Source organism: Berghia stephanieae, chromosome 11, assembly GCF_034508935.2.
Source record: "Berghia stephanieae isolate SIO BIC M18660-M18661 chromosome 11, UCSD_Bste_1.3, whole genome shotgun sequence".
In the NCBI taxonomy this organism is placed as follows: domain Eukaryota; kingdom Metazoa; phylum Mollusca; class Gastropoda; order Nudibranchia; family Aeolidiidae; genus Berghia; species Berghia stephanieae.
In genome coordinates, this window is record NC_088370.1 from 2056155 (window position 1) to 2075428 (window position 19274).

Sequence of the window (19274 nt, forward strand, 5' to 3'; positions counted from 1 at the left end):
TGTCTAAATCACAAGAAGTCCTTATGGTAATGGGGGACCTAAATGCTAAGATTGGCAGAGGCAGAGATGGTGACATAATCGGACCACATGGACTCGGAGACAGAAATGAACGAGGAAACATCTGGGCAGATTGGTGTAGAACAAATAAATTAATGATTTCAAACACCTGGTTTCAACAACACCCAAGAAGAACCTGGACATGGCAATCACCAGGGGACAGAGCAAGGAACCAGATAGACTTTATAGCAGTATCATCAAGATTCAGAAATGGCATATTAAATTGCAAAACCTACCCAGGCGCCGATGTAGACAGTGACCATGTCCCAGTTGTTTGTACAGTAAGGATAAAGTTTAAAGCTATTCAGAGAACAGCTGGTAGAATAAAGAGGGATTACAGGTTATGCAAAGACAATGGCATACAAATAAAAATGAGAGAAGAATTTGAAAATGCACTCATGATACAAAGCCAAAGTGAACCTGATAACGAAAAATGTGAAAAACAATTTGATATATTCCAAAAGTGTGTCAAAGCAACTGCAGAAAAGCATTTACCAATAGCTCAAATAAACAGCAAAAAGGAATGGATGACAAATGAAATTCTAAACCTATTTGAAGAAAGACGAAAATGCAACAGAGGGTCTGCAGAATACCAAACATTGAACAACCACATTAAATCCAAATGCATCGAGGCACACGAGAACTATCTAGACTGGAAATGCTGCGAAATCGAAAGAGAATACAAACCCAACCCCCAACAAGCTCACCAAAGAATAAAAGAACTATCAGGGAAAAGGAAAAGCAAAGCAGCAGGAAGTTGTATCCAAAACAAACAAGGGGAACTGCTATTTGAAGAACAACATATAGAAAGCCGATGGGTAGAATACATAGGCGAACTGTACAATGATCCAAATAGAAATGAACCACCACTGAAATTCAAAGAACCATTAAGCGGACCAAACATCACCAAAAGTGAAATTGAACATGCCATGGAACGAATGAGGGATGGTAAAGCAACAGGCCCTGATGAAATATCTGTAGAGGTATTAAAAAGCCTAGGATATCTAGCAATTGATGAACTTCACATATTATTCAACAATATATACAATACTGGGAAAATTCCAGAAGATCTCTGTAACTCTATTTTCATAGCAATACCAAAGAAAGCAGGTGCAGTCAGATGCGAAAATTTTAGAACTATAAGTTTAATAAGCCACATCAACAAAATACTGTTGCGTATAATTATCAACAGGCTAAGGAATAAGATTAACCCCGAAATCGCAGAAGAACAATATGGATTCCAACCTGACAGAGGGACAAGGAACGCAATATACCTCCTCCGTGTTTTAAGTGAAAGAGCTATACAGGTTCAGACCCCACTATACCTCTGTTTTGTCGACTACAAAAAAGCTTTTGATAGAGTACGCCACGAAGAAATACTAAAACAACTGCACTCCATTGGCGCTGATGAGAAAGACCTCAGACTCATGCAAACATTATACTACACCCAGCAGGCATCTATCAAAATCGGAAACTCTACAGGAAATTCCATTCCTATTAAGAAAGGAGTCCGTCAAGGGTGTGTTGCCTCACCAGATCTGTTTAATCTATACCAAGAAACAATCATGAGGGGCATAAATAATATGGAGGGAATAAAAGTAGGAGGTCACAACATAAATAATATAAGATACGCAGACGATACGGTACTCATTGCAACATCAGAAATCCAACTTCAAAAGATTGTTGACAAAGTGGTAGTAGATAGTGAAGCCAAGGGAATGGAAGTGAATATCACCAAAACGGAATGCATGGTAATACAGAAAAACCCCGAAAACAACAACACCTGCAATATAACGATTCACGGCGAGCAACTTACCAACGTAGAAAGTTTTAAATACCTAGGTTCAATAGTGACAACAGATGGAAGATGTAACCGAGACATACGAGCAAGAATAACTCAAGCCAAACAGGCCTTCATGGACCTGGGAAACATTTTGAAAAACAAACAGATGTCGTTCGGGATTAGATTCCGAGTCTTGAAGTGCTACGTGTGGCCAATCTTGTTATACGGATGCGAAAGCTGGACTACAAATGCAGAAACACAAAAGAACATTGAAGCTTTTGAAATGTGGTGCTTGAGAAGGATGCAGAGAATATCGTATACTGCACACAAAACGAACGAAGAAGTGCTAAAACAAACATACAAACAAAGGAAACTAATGCCCTTAATAGCGGATCGACAACTATCCTTTTTCGGACACATAGTAAGGAAAGATAAGAATGAATACCTGGCAAGTTGTGGAAAAATACCTGGTAAACGCGCCCGGGGGAGACAAAGAAAAACACTCATAGACCAACTGAAGGGCTTCACCAACCTAACAATCCAAGAGCTGTTTGAAAAAGCAAGAGACAGGGAGGAATGGAGAGAGATAATTCATGCAGTATCCGAAGCCTGGACCAGGCATGGAACCTAGAAGAAGAAGACATGACACAAGTAATTAATCGTAAACTATTGATATTTCAAAACATCTTAAAGAACAGGAAAACGTTAATTTGTATTCAACAATTTTAATACAAAGTTTTGTGAAGATTCCTCTCAATGTTTTTGAGTTACGGCCCTTTATTTGAGTATAGATGACAAAATATATTCTTTATAAAATAACTCGTGAATCACGTTTTATTTTATACCTCTTGAAGAATAGAGTTTGCTTTTAGGTTATTACTGACAAGCGTGTAAAGATGTAAGCATGTAAAACAATGTTTGATTGAGTTATTCCCCCCTTTATAATGGAGTCATGTTCTAGTAAAAATATCCCTCCAGTTGGTAAACATTCGTGCAAAAGTTTATTTTTCTGCAAAAATGCTAGGTTTAATGTCTTTGAGAACATTTTGGTGAATTAGAATTGTTATTCCACAAAATGAAGGTCATCCAGAGGTCAGGAAAGTTCAAATTGAGGTCTTCTACATTTACAGAACAGAAAAAAAAATACACTTTTATTTGTGTAAAAAAAATTTCCATACACCGTTTTGGCAAAATTTCTCAAAATGTGTACGATTTCCAGGCTATTAGTGTCAAGTCTTTGGTGACGTCATTTCTCAAAGCGGCAAATGGGATGAGAACAAGATATGTACACCAAGTCACTAATACCGTCTTGGAACACATTGAGGAAACAAGCATAATATGCTGAAAATGGAACATCGATGGAAAATAGAGAATGTATTTAAACAGTGTCGAAGAAATATCCCACCTTCAAATTCTGGTCACTGGTTCTGAAGTACCAGAGATACATATTTCTGTTCATTCGGGCTAACCGTGAGAGAAAGTTCAATATAATGATAAGTGCTCTTAAAGAGTTAATGCATCTGTTTTTTGTATTGGATCATCAGAACTACGCAAGATGGATTCCAGTATTCATTCGAGATTTGGAAAACCTTTCAAATGCAGTAAGGAAAGAATTCCAAAATGAGGCGATTTGTTATTAACAGAAGCAGTCACCGTTTTTCTTCAATACCTATAGAGCACGCACATGGACAGATGAACAAAAATCAAAGGTGTTGGTGGTGTCATTGGCTTGACGGAAAATCTTCAAATGTTGGAAAGGTGGATGGTGGCTGGCCCAGTAATTTGTAGAGCTGTTGAAGTGTTTGAAGGAATTCATTGTGATCTTGAAGAAATGCCACGTCATGAAGAGGGTGGTACGTCTCGGCGAAGATTCCTTTGTCATGTAAGGGATTTGATCGATGCTGACCTTATGAATGGCAATCCATTTGAAGAGCAGCTGAACGAACTTGTATCCCTAGATAATAAAGTGTGTGAATCCCCCAGTCAGCAAATCAGTATATCTCATTGAATTGCTAGGGCAGATACAATTGAATACTTACCAAAATGTGTCCTAGATTTGAGGGACACAGCATTATCAGCACCAATCAAGAAAAAACAATCTACAATTTACAAGGAAACAAAGGTCAAGAAAACAACAAACAGTGAAACTGAAATTAGAACATTTCAAGCAACACGCAGAGCTTTTTGGGAAAACATTTCTAATTTTGGACAGCCGGGGTGGAGATCTAAAAGAATTTTTAAAATATGAATTATCAAGCTTTCCACCAGCTTTATCATCGGGAGGAATGCTACATGCATGTACCAAGTTGGATCTCTTGAGATGACTGATGGATTCTACGACAACAACGTTTGATGATGAGCCAATAGATCCAAGAATTTACGACTTTATCGTATAGGACGGCAGATATCTAATTCATACGTTGTCAGGAACAACAACCAAAGGAGAAACATTTGAAAAATATTTTGAAAAAGTCTTTTTACCACGAATTTTACATGGATTGGATCGGGCATCAAGAGTCGGTGTTGTTTGAGATCGTTATTTTCCAATGTCCATAAGAGAAATCACTCGAGAAAAACGCGGTTATTTCAGTCGGCAACATGTGACAAGTTTAGTCAAAGTTCTTGGAGACTGGCATCCGTTTTTTGATGAACGCGGACAACAAAAAAGAGCTCTTCAATTATCTGTCCAGCAGGCTTGCGATGGAGAATTTCAAAGAAGGAAAAGAACTGTACATCACAGAGGATGATTTTGTAAAGAATTTAGATAATGGGATTCCGATGGAGCAATGCAATCAAGAAGAAGCAGATACCCTCATATTGGTCCATATTTTTCACGCCCTTCAAACAAAATCGCCTTATACAGACCGGAGACACCAAAGTTTTAGTCATCCTCTTGCCCAATCATCATCATATAATCGCCACAAATCCAGCAGCTGATATTTGGATTTATTCTTATTCAGAAAAATCAAGGAAAGTAATAAATCTGAACAGCAAGAGACATGCAAATCCCTTGCGTTCTTCCATGCATTGACAGGTTGTGACAGTACATCTGCTTTCAAATTTAAAGGGAAGCGTTCATGTTCGAATATTCTTACTAAAGCCCCAATGTCTCCTGTTATTCATGAATTTTCAAAGATTTGTGGATGCTCCTTTTCACATACCCCAAAGTATCTATGAGGCAGTTGTAAATTTGGTATGCCGACTTTACAAAGGTGATGCCAATGATCACGACATTGATATCCTCAGGATGAATATTTTCAGCCACAAAACGAGAAACGTTGACAGAATCCCTCCAACAAGTGATGCTCTACGTCAACATCTAAAAAGGAGTGTCTTTCAGCCAAGCATTTGGGCCACAGCCAATAAGATATTGATGCCTAATGAAAATACAAACAATTACAGATGAACGGAAAGTAATGATAGATTGATTCTTGTTTGGACCACATTGCCTGATGCCAAAGATGTCTTCCATATGGACATAAAATGTTCATGTGAACAAAAATGTTCCCATTTACGATGCAAATGCATGAAGGCAACTTTGCATTGCAGCCTGCTTTGTATATGTCAATGTACTAATTGAATTTTTTTTTTTTTTTTTTTTTTATTTTAGTCAAGATTTGAAATCTTAGGCTATGACAAGAAAACAAGACCTAAAGGTTATTATACAAGTTAATGGAAATAGACTAGAGTAAGCTTATCGTGCACATTATGAGGTCGTAGCCAGAATAGAAATAACAGCAACACGTTTTTTAGAACTAACAACCATCCTTACTTCCGCCAACAAGGATCAGAATACTGAAATGTCATGTACATTTTGCACTCGTGTGCGGCTCAAAAATATGGATGCTAAATAAAAACCTGGACAGGCTATTGCCTGAAATTGAAATGTGGAGTTTTCGACGCTTTAGTAGAAAAATCTGGAAATAAAATAAGACCAATGAGGCAGTCTGAAATATCCTAAACCTATGCCCGGAATTCTGTAATATCAATAAAGACGAGGAAATGGAAATACTTTGGCCACACTATATACCGTATAACACCATCTGTATAATTATCGAGGAAGGTAAAGTAGAAGACAAGAGACCAAGAGACCGCCTTCCAAGATCATGGCTAGACTATATCAAAGGCTGGACTGGGATTACATGTGAAAAATGCAAAAGACTGGTACAAGACTGGGAAGACTGGCTACGAGTATTAGTTTTAGTCACAAGCTTTAATTGGCGATAAATCATTGAATATCTTCTATTTTTGTTGTAATCTACAAATAAGTTAAACTTATTCAGTAGCGTATATTTTTGTCTTTAAAAGTATTGCTTTATCCAAAAATTTCCAAATGTTTCACAAATACACACTTGATTTTTTTGTTCAATATGAACAAATGACAATAACTCATTTGATTTTTTACATAGAGCTAAGATTTTTTGTATACAAACTAAAACATATTACCAAAGTATTTTTTTAGTTCTCAGAGTGTTATAGTTTTCCTATTACCGTTCGAGTTCTATTTTTAGTAACAAATGTCAATGGGCGATAACTCCGTTAACCGTGATCGGATTTATGTGCAATTCGGAAATAATGTTGTTCTTTGTATGAACTTTTATTCGTTCATTTTACAAGTTATAGTTTTATTGACAGTTTTTGTGATATTCCGGGAAAATATGCTTTTTAAAGAAAGGACGACGTAGAAAAGGGCAATAACTCTTTGAATTACAGTATGAATGTAATAAAAAATTTTCATGTGATATATTCAAATCCTGTTTTCGTTTTTTGGTTATCTGCGAGTTATCAAATTATTGATATTATGGGAGTTATAAATTTAATAAATGATTTGACTATAATTTCACCTTGTTTGACCTCTGTGTGACACCCGAAAGGTCAGATTCAAGTTCCAATCGGACAAAAATGTTATTTTGTGTCTGCTTATCGGGCTTATGAAGAATCCGAAACGTGAAGGGCCTCGGGGACCCACTATTTGGGTGAGCCCCCAAATCTAACGACTCGAGGTTAGACTATGTTAATTCAATTCAATTATAATTAATACTATCTAAAATTGACAACAAATACATATTGTGTATGACCTACTGTGAGAGACTGAAAGAATTAAATCTCCCGACCTTATATTACAGGAGAAGAAGAGGAGATATGATCCAAACATATAAAATAGTAAGGGGAATAGACAGGGACGAGGCAGAATTTCTTAACCAAACAAGAACATTCAGACACAAGGAAACAGCAAGAAACTGGAAAAAGAACGTTTTAAGACAAATGAAAGAAGGAACTTTTTTCCATCTAGAATTGTTAATAACTGGAATAAATTGCAAGAAACCACAGTATTAGCAAAACATTTGAATAAATTCAAAGCAGAGTTGGAGAGAAGCAAGATCATAGGAAACAAGTTCAGTTATAAGAATTGGTCCAATCATTAATAGATGAGGAGGAGCGAAGGAGACTACACCAAGTCTAAAAGCTCTATACAGAGGTATCCAGGCATATTACGAAAATCCAGGACGGTGTTATTTTGTAACTCACTAAATACACAAACAACGTCTTATGATGTTTCTCAGTAACAAAAAGTGCTAATACGTTCACGCAGCAACATTCACACTCACATGCAAAACATGCACAACACAAGATGCGTACTGCTAGTAAGAACCCTGGCATAAGTAAACAGCCGAACAATTCCAATATATTTTAATACATGTTACAGTCGACTTGCATCAAAACTGCTTTTGCTAGACAAAATCTATACAGGAATCCAGTATGGTTTTTGTTTCAATCAAATTGCTGTCTGTGGTGGACAAAGAACAAATGTTTACAACAACGGGTTTGGATATACCATAATATATGTGGACAAGAAACTCAACTTCAGGTAATGGCAACCTCGATTAATCGTAAGTGTGTCCCTTAAAAAGAAAATCTCTCTCTCTCTCTCTCTCTCTCTCTCTCTCTCTCTTTCTTTCTTTCTTTCTTCTTTCCTTTTCTTTCTCCTCTCTCTCTCTCTTCTCTCTCTCTCTCTTCTCTCTCTCTCTCTCTCTCTTCTCTTTCTTCTTTCTCTCTCTCTCTCTCTTTCTCTCTCTCTCTTCTCTCTCTCTCTTCTCTCTCTCTCTCTCTCTTTCTCTCTCTCTCTCTCTCTCTCTTCCTTATATATATATATATATATATATATATATAATATATATATACATATATACACACACACACATACACATATATATATATAATACATGTGTGTGTGCGTGTGTGTCCGTGAAACTGTCAATGTATATCCATAATCTATCCATCTATCTCTCTACCTATCTATATATCCCTCTATCTATCTATCTTTCTATCCCAAGTCGATACATTAATTTGTTTTTGTTGATCTGTTTGCTTTTAATGTTTCGATACTTGATCGGGCCAATGGGCACATTGCCAACTTGCCCTTTGACAGTTCCGCTCCTGGATTATTCTTATGTGGAGAACAAGCAGTGGCGGGACAACCTGTCACTGATTTGATGGTGAGATAATGAATCACCATTCGGTCGCCCCCACCCTTCCTCCCTCCCTCTAACCCCCCGCCCCCCCCCCCCCAAATCCCTTCATCCTTTGGAGATATCAAAATATTTTCTGACACTGTGATGATTCTAGCTGTCATTTCATGATAATACAGAAGTAAACCGACATACATTATAGTCTTTGATGATGTTTTTATACTAGGATAATAATAATAATATCATGTTGATCAAAGCATTAAAGAGTCGTGTGCTCACACCCCCACCACCATCACTTTTGAGTGGTGAGTGTATATAAACAGAAAAAGCCCGGCCATATTTGGAATTTGATTCAAGACTCAATTGGTTCCACATTGAAACTGATCAAAAAGACAAACATGAAGCTTTTCAATATTCTGGTAAGTTGTTTGTCTTTATTGTTGTAAAAAGTAATAAATTTAAACGAATCTAACAACTTCAAAAAAGAACAAAATACCAAACACGGAAAATTTCGGGCTCAAAACCCTTCTTCTGCAAACGACAAAAAAAAAAAAGCAACAGAAAAACAAAACAAAAAAAAAAAAACAATGGAAACAAAAACATTACATTAAAAAAAAAAACCCTAGATCTAAGATATTTTTGTTGTTGTTGGTTTTTTTTCTTGTTGTTGTTGTTGTTGTTGGTGGTGGTGGCTGAAGAATGGTTTTTAGCCCGAAATGTACCGTGTTTGGTATTGTGTCTTCTTTTTAAAAACGATTCTATTCATTTTTGTTCATTACTTTCTGCAGTTCACATCTTCTAGCAGCTTCCTTAGTCTCTTCGTATCACTTTATCTGTATCTTTAATGTCATTGCATTTAATAATGCACATAATATTTGCAGGTCTGGACAAAAAACTTGAGCTTTTAAAAAACTTGAGATTTTATATAGAGCAATATCCACTAAACGTGCTCAAAGCGCTTTACAAGGGGTCCCTGGCCAACAGCAACACATAACATGTAGGACGAGACATGACGCCTGTCAGGCGATATTACAATTTTTTGGGACAAAGACAACGTTGTTAACGGCCAGGTACTCATTTTACACCTGAGTACGGTGAGAGAATGTGAGTAAAGAGTCTTCTCCGAGGACTCAACTATGCGCCGAGCGAGGCTCGAACCCAGGACCTTCCGATCCTAAAGCGAGTGTCATACCACTAGACCACATAGCCGCACAACGAACGCAGTCATTACGGGCTCGGAGAATATTTTAATTCCAACAATGAGCCCCAAACAATATGGGTTATCAGACCTGCAAACAAGTACACGTCGAATTTGTCGAATTTTCCTATTTTCCGTTGAGTTTTCCTCTATGTTTCTTTTACTTTCTTTCTTTATTGCTTTTTTTAAATTGTGAGTATCTTTGTATTGGAGTAGGATGACTTAGTTTTGTCCTAGCCCTGTCAGGAGTCCTTGGCTGGGAGGGAAACAGTCAAATGTATAGTTATACTTTTGGGAGATGATATTTTTTCCCCCTTGTAAATCATCTTTCTGTTATATATCATTAGTTATGTATCCTGTAAAGATTTGAGTGTATCCCTTTTAGTGTGAGATCATGTGTTTGTGTCTGGATGAAACGTTAACCCTCACCTTACCACCCACAGGAAAATCGTCACATTCGTTACGATGTAACCGACAATTTTCTCATTCTGATTTCTCTTGCACATCATAAAATGTAAAGAAATGCTTTGATTACAGCTATAAATACTAAACACTGTCTTGTAGACATCATTTTGCCGAACGACATGCTGTATAGAATGCACTTGTTATTTTTTTGTTTGATTAGGAAAGGCCTATTTTGTGTCGGGTGGGTGTGAATTTTTGGGGGAAATTCTAAAAATAGCTGGTAAGGAGAGAGTTAAGGTGATATCAAAATGAATACATTGATGGTATGCTTGGGAATCTACGTCTGTCCCCTATTGAATTAATTCCCCTTTGTCTTACTTTTTCTCGGGTGCTTTGATTGTAAATGTACAATATCTGGACTATTCCATTTCCCTCTATTTACTGGCTTACAACCTAAATGTGTCGCAACCGCCTTCAAACCCTGAAAAACAAACAAACCTCTTTCTTACTCTCATTCTCCTTCTAATCCCCCCCCCCCTCCTCCTCCTCCTCCTCCTCCTCCTCCTCCTCTTCCTTCTTCGTCTTCCTTTTCTTCTTCTTCTTCTTCTTCTTCTTCCCACTTCTTCTTCTTCTTCTTCTTCTTCTTCTTCTTCTTCTTCTTCTTCTTCTTCTTCTTCTTCTTCTTATTATTATTATTATTATTATTATTATTATTATTATTATTATTATTATTATTATTATTATTATTATTCACATCATCATCACCATTATCTAATCTATTAATGTATCATTATTAATTACCCCGCCTCTTTTCATCTATATCAACAGTTCCTCACCATTCTCAGCCTGTTGGCGATGGCTAATGTTGCCATTGGACAGTGGACCTGCGCAGAGGTGAGTAACCGCCTTGGGATTCTACCAGCGTTTTATGGCGTGGGAACTCTAATTGGATTCAATAATCTGATGTCACGCCTCCCGGCAACGGCGGCCATCTTGGTTCTAAACAAAGAAAATCATTACTTTTTATCCTTCAAGCTGGCTAGAACTTTTCATATGTCTTGTGACCAGAATGTGTAAAAGTCAAAACATGATCAAATTTATGTTTTTTTAAAACTTTGGATACGCTTTTATGCTCGCCGGAGAAATATTTCATACGGGCGTCCGCCATTGTTCCGATAGTTTAGAGCCATTATCTACGGTATTAAGTCCATTGCTTGTTAGGCAAAGAATAATTGGATTTAATAGTCTGATGTCACGTCGCCCAGCAACGGCGAGCAGCGGGGTTCTAAACAAAGAAAATCGGTTCTTTTTATTCTTTATGCTGGCTAGAATTTTTCATATTTTATTCTTCATGCTGGCTAGAACTTTTCATATGTCATGTGATCAGAATGTATAAAAGTCAAAACACTTTTATGCTCGTCGGAGAAATATTTCATAAGGGTGTCCGCCATTGTTCTGATAGTTTAGAGCTAGTTACTAAGTTACCATGCGTCATTACGACGGAAGTGACGTCATGACTGTTGAAGCGTATGGCAAAGACCTTCCCACACGAGACCATCTAGTATCTGAGTACTGTGGTTTGTTATTTGAAGACCTTGTGTGATATTGTGACGGTTTTTTTTTTCTCACATATAGTATGCGCTTGGCTAAGACACTCACACCATTGCCATCCGGAAATATATCGGACCAACACATAAAACTATGTGTAACTTTAAACTTTTTATAGAGAGTATGCGCTTGGCTAAGAAGCTCATAATATTGCCATCCGGAAGTATAACGGACCAACACACAAAACTGTGTGTATCCATGAACGTTTATAGTCGGGTTAATACAGTTCAGTGAGCATTACTCATAAACGCGGATGGCAAAAAACAATAACAAAGACCCGAGTGACGTCATCTTCGAACTATCTATAGTGTGCGCTTGGCTAAGAAACTCACGACATTGTCATCCGGAAGTATAACGGACCAACACACAACAGGTTGTGTAACCTGAATTGATTATAGTCAGGTTAATACCGTTTAGTGAGAATTAGTCATAAACGCGGATGGCAAAACAACAATAACAAAGACCTGAATGACGTCAACTTCGTTCTATCTCTATTGAAACTGTTGTATACAGGAATAATTACAAAAAAGAACAACTTTGATTTAAATAAAACATTTTGCTTCCTCAAGCCTTCATATTATTACATAACATGCCGTTATCTTCATTCTCTCTTACTAATTGGATTCAGTAGTCTGATGTCACGCGCCCGGCAACGGCGGCCATCTTGGTTCTAAACAAAGAAAATCTTTACTTTTTATTCTTCATGCTGGCGAGAACTTTTCATTCCCTTTTCATATGCCTTGAGATCAGAATGTGTAAAAGTCAAAACATGATCAAATTGATGGGGTTTTTTTTCCTCTGGATACGCTTTTAAGCTCGCCGGAGAAATATTTCATACGGCGTCCGCCATTGTTCCGATAGTTTAGAGCCAGTGTTACTAAGTTACCATACGTCATTAGGAAGGAAGTGACAGTACGACTGTTGAAGACTATTGAGCAGTCTTACTCTCTCTCTCTCTCTCTCTCTCTCTCTCTCTCTCTCTCTCTCTCTCTCTCTCTCTCTCTCTCTCTCTCTCTCTCTCTCATACACACACACACACACACCAACCACACACTCCAGGCATGTACCGGACCGTAGCCATCCACATAACTAATAGCCTGACACTGAACAAAAAAGCAAAAATACCAGTCTTTGGCCACAAAAGAAAACAAATCGTGAGTTGTATTCAATAGTTCAACCAATGGAATAACTTGTTTCCTTGAGCTTTACTAACGACAACTCACTAGGCGGTGCAAAAACCAAATAATGACGTCAAACTGCCAGTCTTTTTGGATTTCAGTGTCAGGCTTCTGCCGGACACTCACTCATACGACCCCGATATAGATAGTATGCGCTTGGCTAAGAAGCTCATAACATTGCCATCCGGAAGTATAACGGACCAACACACAAACTCTGTGTAACCATGAACCTTTATAGTCTGGTTATTACAGTTTTGTGAGAACAACTCACAAACGCGGATGGCAAAAACAATAACAAAGGCCTGATCGACGTCATCTTCGTTCTATCTATACACAAAGATGACCATAATAGTGAACAGTTTTCACAAGAGAGCAATCGAGGCCCACCGATGCCGCATTACTCATTATTTTAACGCAATTCATTTATCCGTGTGTCAAAATATTGTGAGTAATACTCACACCCCGGGCCTGACCTATTTGTGTGTGTTTGGCGTGTGTAGTAAGGGGAGCTCAGGCCTTTTCGTTGAGCGGAAATAAATAGTTCAGGGTATAGGAAATATTCTGATTGGTTAATGATAAGTAGCGGTCGAATCGTCAATTGGATTAAATAGTCTGATGACGTCACGTCCGCCTAGCAACGAGCAGCGTGGTTCTAAACAAAGAAAATCCGTACGTTTTATTCTTCAAGCTGTCTAGAACTTTTTCAAATGTCATGTGATCAGAATGTATAAAAGTCAAAACATGATCAGATTTATAATGTTTTTTCTCCTCTGGATACACTTTTATGCTCGTCGGAGAAATACTTCATAAGGGCGTCCGCCAGTGTTCCGATATTTTAGAGCCAGTTACTAAGTTACCATGTGTCAATACGAGGGAAGTGACGTCACGACTGTTGAAGCCTATTCGGTCAACAATCACTCGCTGGATAAAAGGGCTTTTCTTTTGACAAAGAATCACTTCATTTTATTAACAATAAGAAATCATCTTATTTTCGTTTTCAGGGAAGTTTATCTCTTCATGATCAAAGGATATTGACAGTCGAAGAATGATTATTGATTTTAATACTCTTCAACAGCCGTGACGTCACTTCCCTCGTATTGACGCATCGTAACCGGCTCTAAACTATCGGAACCATGGCGGACGCCCATAAGAAATATTTCCCCGACGAGCATAAAAGTATATCTACAGGAATAAAACATTATAAATCTGATTATGTTTCGACTTTTATACATTCTGATCACAAGACATATGAAAAGTTCTAGCCAGCATGAAGAATAAAAAGTTGCTGGGCAACGTGACATCAGACTATTGAATCCAATTATGAAGTGGATACATCGTTGTGGTTAATTCGTTCTATTTCCGTTTCACCGCGCTCTCCTGTCTACTTTCATTTTCGTTTTCTGGAAATGTTTATCTCTACACGATCAAAGGTTATTGAGTGAATGAATGATGAATAAATGAATTGATATAGCGCCTAGATCCACAATGTGCTCAGAGGCGCTTTACAATGCAAATAAAACACAAAATAAATTGATAATTTAAGCATAAAATCTATCATATTGGAAAAGCATTAATCAATTTGTTGATGATATTGATGATTCAATTATTTCTTTCTTGATTAGAGATTTGAATTGAATTTTGAATATTTGAAATGTGGAACCACAGAGGTAGCTAATTCGTTCTATTTCCGTCTCACAGGGCTGTCCTGACTACTACAAGTGTGAAGACGACATTTGTGGTGAGTATTCAAGGACGTTCTTTATTGTCAAATCATCATTGTTGTTGTTGTTGTTGTTGTTGTTTTTCTTGTTTTTCTTGGTGCTGGTGGTAGAGTTGTTGTTGTCGTCGTCATTATTATTATTATTATTATTATTATTATTATTATTATTATTATTATTATTATTATTATTATTATTATTATCATTATTATCATTATTTTTTAAAAATTATCATTATTATTATTATTATTATTATTATTATTTATTATTATTATTATTATTATTATTATTATTAGTATTATTATTATTATTATTATTATTATTATTATTATTATTATTATTGTTATTATTATTATTGTTTCTAATATTTGATTATTAATATTATTATTATTATTGTTATTATTATTATCATCATTGTTATTATTATTTTTTAAAATTATCATTATTATTATTATTATTATTATTATTATTATTATTATTATTATTATTATTATTATTATTATTATTATTACTATTATTGAGTCGCCATACTCTAGTGTACTATGGGAGAGAGTACCGTTAGCTCGATAGCTCAGTTGGTAGAGCACTCGCTGCACACGAAAAGGCACCTAGATCTATTCCTGGTGCAGTCAGAAATGTTTTTCTGACCTCGCCCCCCTTCCCCCCCCCCCCCCCCCCCCGCTCTTCCCTGTCTACCCAGCCCCTGTCTACTAAGTGAATGGGTAGCTGGGTCTCTTAGACATGACAGTAGAAAACGGTAAGGGCTTCCTGAAGCCGATGATCGTAAAATACTAACGAAAGGGTGAAAATGGAGAGGCTTCGTATGAGAACAAAACTACTACTACTACTACTACTACTACTACTACTACTACTACTACTACTACTACTACTACTACAACTACTACAACTACTACTACTACTACTACTACTACTACTACTACTACTACTACTACTGCTACTGCTACTACTACTACTCTTAATTTGTCTTTTATCTTCCATTATATTCTGGAAGATTCTGTTCCCTGACGCTGACCTTTGCTTATCAATTAGATCACACCCCTGGGGCACCCTATCCTCTACCCACGCCACGCTCACATTTCATTCATACTGCAACCACCATTGAGTACAGACGATACAAATAATTTTTCATTATATTTTATTTGTTTTCCACGTTAATTTGTGTATTGTTGTGCTGACGAAGGGTTTGTACCCGAAACGTCCATTGTCTGTTTTGTTCCCATACGAAGCCTCTCCATTTTCACTCTTTCGTTATTATTAGACTGGGCAGCAGCTTCTAATGGTGCTCACACTACTATCTTATGACAATCGACTCAATCATCAAAGTCCTTACCGTACTCGTGCACCGTCGCAAACCCACCCGGAAGCTTCGTCAAAACACACCGTTCAACTAGATGCTCTGCGGTTTCGGGTTCTTGTCCACATCAGGTACATGTTGGACAGGTGGAAAGTCCCCACTGATGAAGCGATTTTGCCTTGAGGCAGGTCCTCGACCGAAGCCGATTCGCTACCACCCAGTGTCTCCTCTAACGGGTGGAGAAGCCTGGCAACTTCTCACCAAGTTTAGAGGATGGTATGTCCCCGCCACCTCGAGGGATTGAATTCGTCCAAACCGTCTTCCATCTCGTATATACATCTCTGTTCGTAGTCAGGGAAGCTGCGTACACGGGTTGCGGGACTTATTATACACTTGGCGGAGAATATTTTGCGATATACTAACGCCCTATCCAAAGGATAGCAAGTAATTGCTATTCTCCTTTTCACGCTATAGAAACCGGGATATGCTCCGGATCCATGGGCCCAATGACTCTGCCAGACTACTTTTTTATTAGTGTAAAATGTGCCTCAGGCCGTAAATAAAGTTGATTATGTCGAAAAATGAAATTATAATTTTTGCCTTACATGCGTCATGATATGACCTACAAGTCATTTAGTGTCTTTTTTAAAACCCTGCTAAAGAGCTTTAAGCATAATAGATAACAATATGCACATTGAATTGGAGCTCCAATTTGATGATCGAATTTGGACGTTTCGGGTTTCCCCCTTAAGTCAACAAAAAACGATGAATGAAACACTAAAGACGACTGAGCGACGCCATCCTTTCATCTCCCATTCGCCTCAAGTGTTTCATTCATCATGTTTGTTGACTAAGGGCGAAACTCGAAACATCTACATGATATGGCTTTGTAAATAAATTGGGGCTTCTAGGAGAGGAAATTGCGCTATCAGAAATCTCATATAAAATGTTGCCAAATGTAATAGGAAAGCGCCAGAAGACAACAGAGAATAAAAACTTTGGGGCGGTGATGGGGGCTCGAACCCGCTCCTGGATAGCTCATACGGTAGAGTCACGATCTCCCCGGCCAGGTGGAGTTGTCGTACCAGTAAGGTCACGGGTTCTTCTGGCACTTTCCTACTCACTTCACGTCTTGTTGTTATCAACATAAATGCCTGCTCCACTCAATTTTCTGAATTAAAAATTCACCCCAAATTATTGTAATATTAACTCATTTCTTTTTTTTTTCATCTCTCCTTTCTTTTCTACCACTGACCAGTTCTGCCAAGCCCAAGTAAGTTTTTACGTCTTTACCGACCTGCCAACTTAAAATTATTAAAAATCGTAGTTTTTAAGAGATAAAATTTGTAGTCGCAATAGTTAACTTTTTAGATCAACAATCAACATTCACAAGGATTAAACTCTCTCCTTACCACCTATTGGAAAATCGTCACATTTGTTACGATACAACCGTCACTTTTCTCATCCAGATTTCATTTCATTTTGCTATAGCTATAAAAACTTGACATTCTGTAATAGAGCTCATATTGTCGATACAATATTATGTATAGAATGTGCTTGTTGCTTTTCTGTTTGAGTAAGAAATGTCTGTTTTTGTGTTGGTTGGGTGTGAAGTTTTGGGAAAAATTCTGAAAATGGCTGGTAAGGAGAGGGTTAAATGACACTTCAAAATCACTGGAATTCTTTAGTATGGCATCAATTTTCATTTTTAATAAGCTTTAATTACTATGAGACGCTCATGAAGTCCTGAACCTTGGACCCAAAATGTCGTAATTCTACGGACGTTCCGTAGTAGTTGGTAAGTCTGCTTTTATAACATGTGTAATGTCTGTTGTCAATAAGGGATTCGCTGTATTCTAGCACGCTCTACAATACGACACAGGGGAACTGGGTGACTGTATTATACACACACACACACACACACACACAAATACACACATATATATATATATATATGTGTGTGTGTGTGTGTGTTTGTATGTGTGTGTGTGTGTGTCCACAGCTATAAGATTGATATAAGTAATCCGTACCCTCATTCACAAGGTATATTCCGCTAATATGGTTTTAAATATCGATCACAATTGCATGCTTAGTTATCTAGTGATGAAATGAAAGAAAGAACGAGACGGTTTACGCATTTCTGTTCTATTCAAAATGGTCGGAGCTGGATCCCTCGCAGGGACCAATTAGGTTCCTGGATTTTGATACTAAGATTTTTACTGGTCCTTTACCCGGATCCAATCACATTTCAAGTTTAAGACACAGGTTTTGACTGGTCAAGTCAAATGAGATATTCACGGAGTCATTATGCGTAATCTTAGGTAGATTTGGATAATTGTATTTCCACCATAAACGTAGTTAGGAGCTTCGGCAGTGTTTGTCGCGGCCCGGCCTTTTGATCTCGGTGACGTCGATGGCGGGCAATAAATTACGCAAGCACCTGGCATAATTTCCATCTCGACTTGTCTGTAATTAATTCAGCGTTATAAAATCATAAGGTCGCCTTTCTTGTAATTTAGGCAGGGTTGCAAAATTATGTAGGTTATGAAGGTATGTGTGATTTTGAAAATCCCTACAAGTCCATCATCAGCAACATCATCATCATCATCATCATCGTCATCATAATAATAATCATCATCATCATCATCATCATCATCATCATCATCATCATCATGGTCGTCATCATCATCATCATCATCATCATCATCATCATCATCATCATCATCATCATCATCGCCATCATCATCATCATCATTATCATCATCATCATCACCATCATCATCATCATCATCATCATCATCATTATTATTATTATCATCATCATCATCCTTATCATAATCAAATACGCATGAAAACAATAACCCAAGCCTGATCTTCTTGGCTATGAATTCTATTTTTAGCATCTCGGCCATCCCAACATAGTAACGTTTTGAGACGGTCTGTCACAGTTTCATCTCTATTTTATTTATTTTTCTTCCAGTCCCTGGCGACAAGTAGATTGCAAAGCAGGTCGTGTCGTGTCACCGTTTGGGTTCAAATCCGTGTCTGGTTTTGTCCTCAGGCCATGACTGACGTTTCTGTGTGATTTCGTGACGATTCGCCTCGGCGTTGTTTAAGAATTTGAAAGATAAATTAAAAATGGAATAAAAAGACAATACAAAAATGTTTGATGTTTGTCTTCACATGTCTTTGTTTGTTAATTTACGATTCTTACACTCTCGCTTTTTGGAATTCCGGACTTGTTTCCAACCGCTGTACGAGCTTTTGACTTCGCGTTGGGAACAAAGTTCAAATTCTAAAACGCAAGAGTGTAAGAAATATTTTATTCTACCCTTCAATCGATTCTGATTTTGTCATCTCTGAGTGAAAGACATTTTCGAAAATATTTGAATGACACTTTTTCCAAAAAATCTAATTTTAGTGAAATTTAACGTTTGATAATCTTACGTCCCAAATTATTATTGTAAGTTTGATATCATTACTTTGCGGCGCTGCTCTGCGGCTGACGCCTGGGTTATTCCAGTCTTCCCTTGGAATAGTCC

The 19274-nt window shown here is 37.4% G+C and overlaps 1 long non-coding RNA gene across 1 annotated transcript; it reads left to right on the top strand.

The window, feature by feature from the left end:
* Positions 1 to 8636: 8636 nt before the first annotated feature.
* Positions 8637 to 18900, top strand: LOC144956911 (uncharacterized). Its single transcript, XR_013642041.1, has 5 exons — positions 8637 to 8729; positions 10742 to 10807; positions 14398 to 14437; positions 16991 to 17005; positions 18713 to 18900. It is a non-coding gene; the product is annotated as an uncharacterized LOC144956911 (long non-coding RNA).
* Positions 18901 to 19274: the final 374 nt, after the last annotated feature.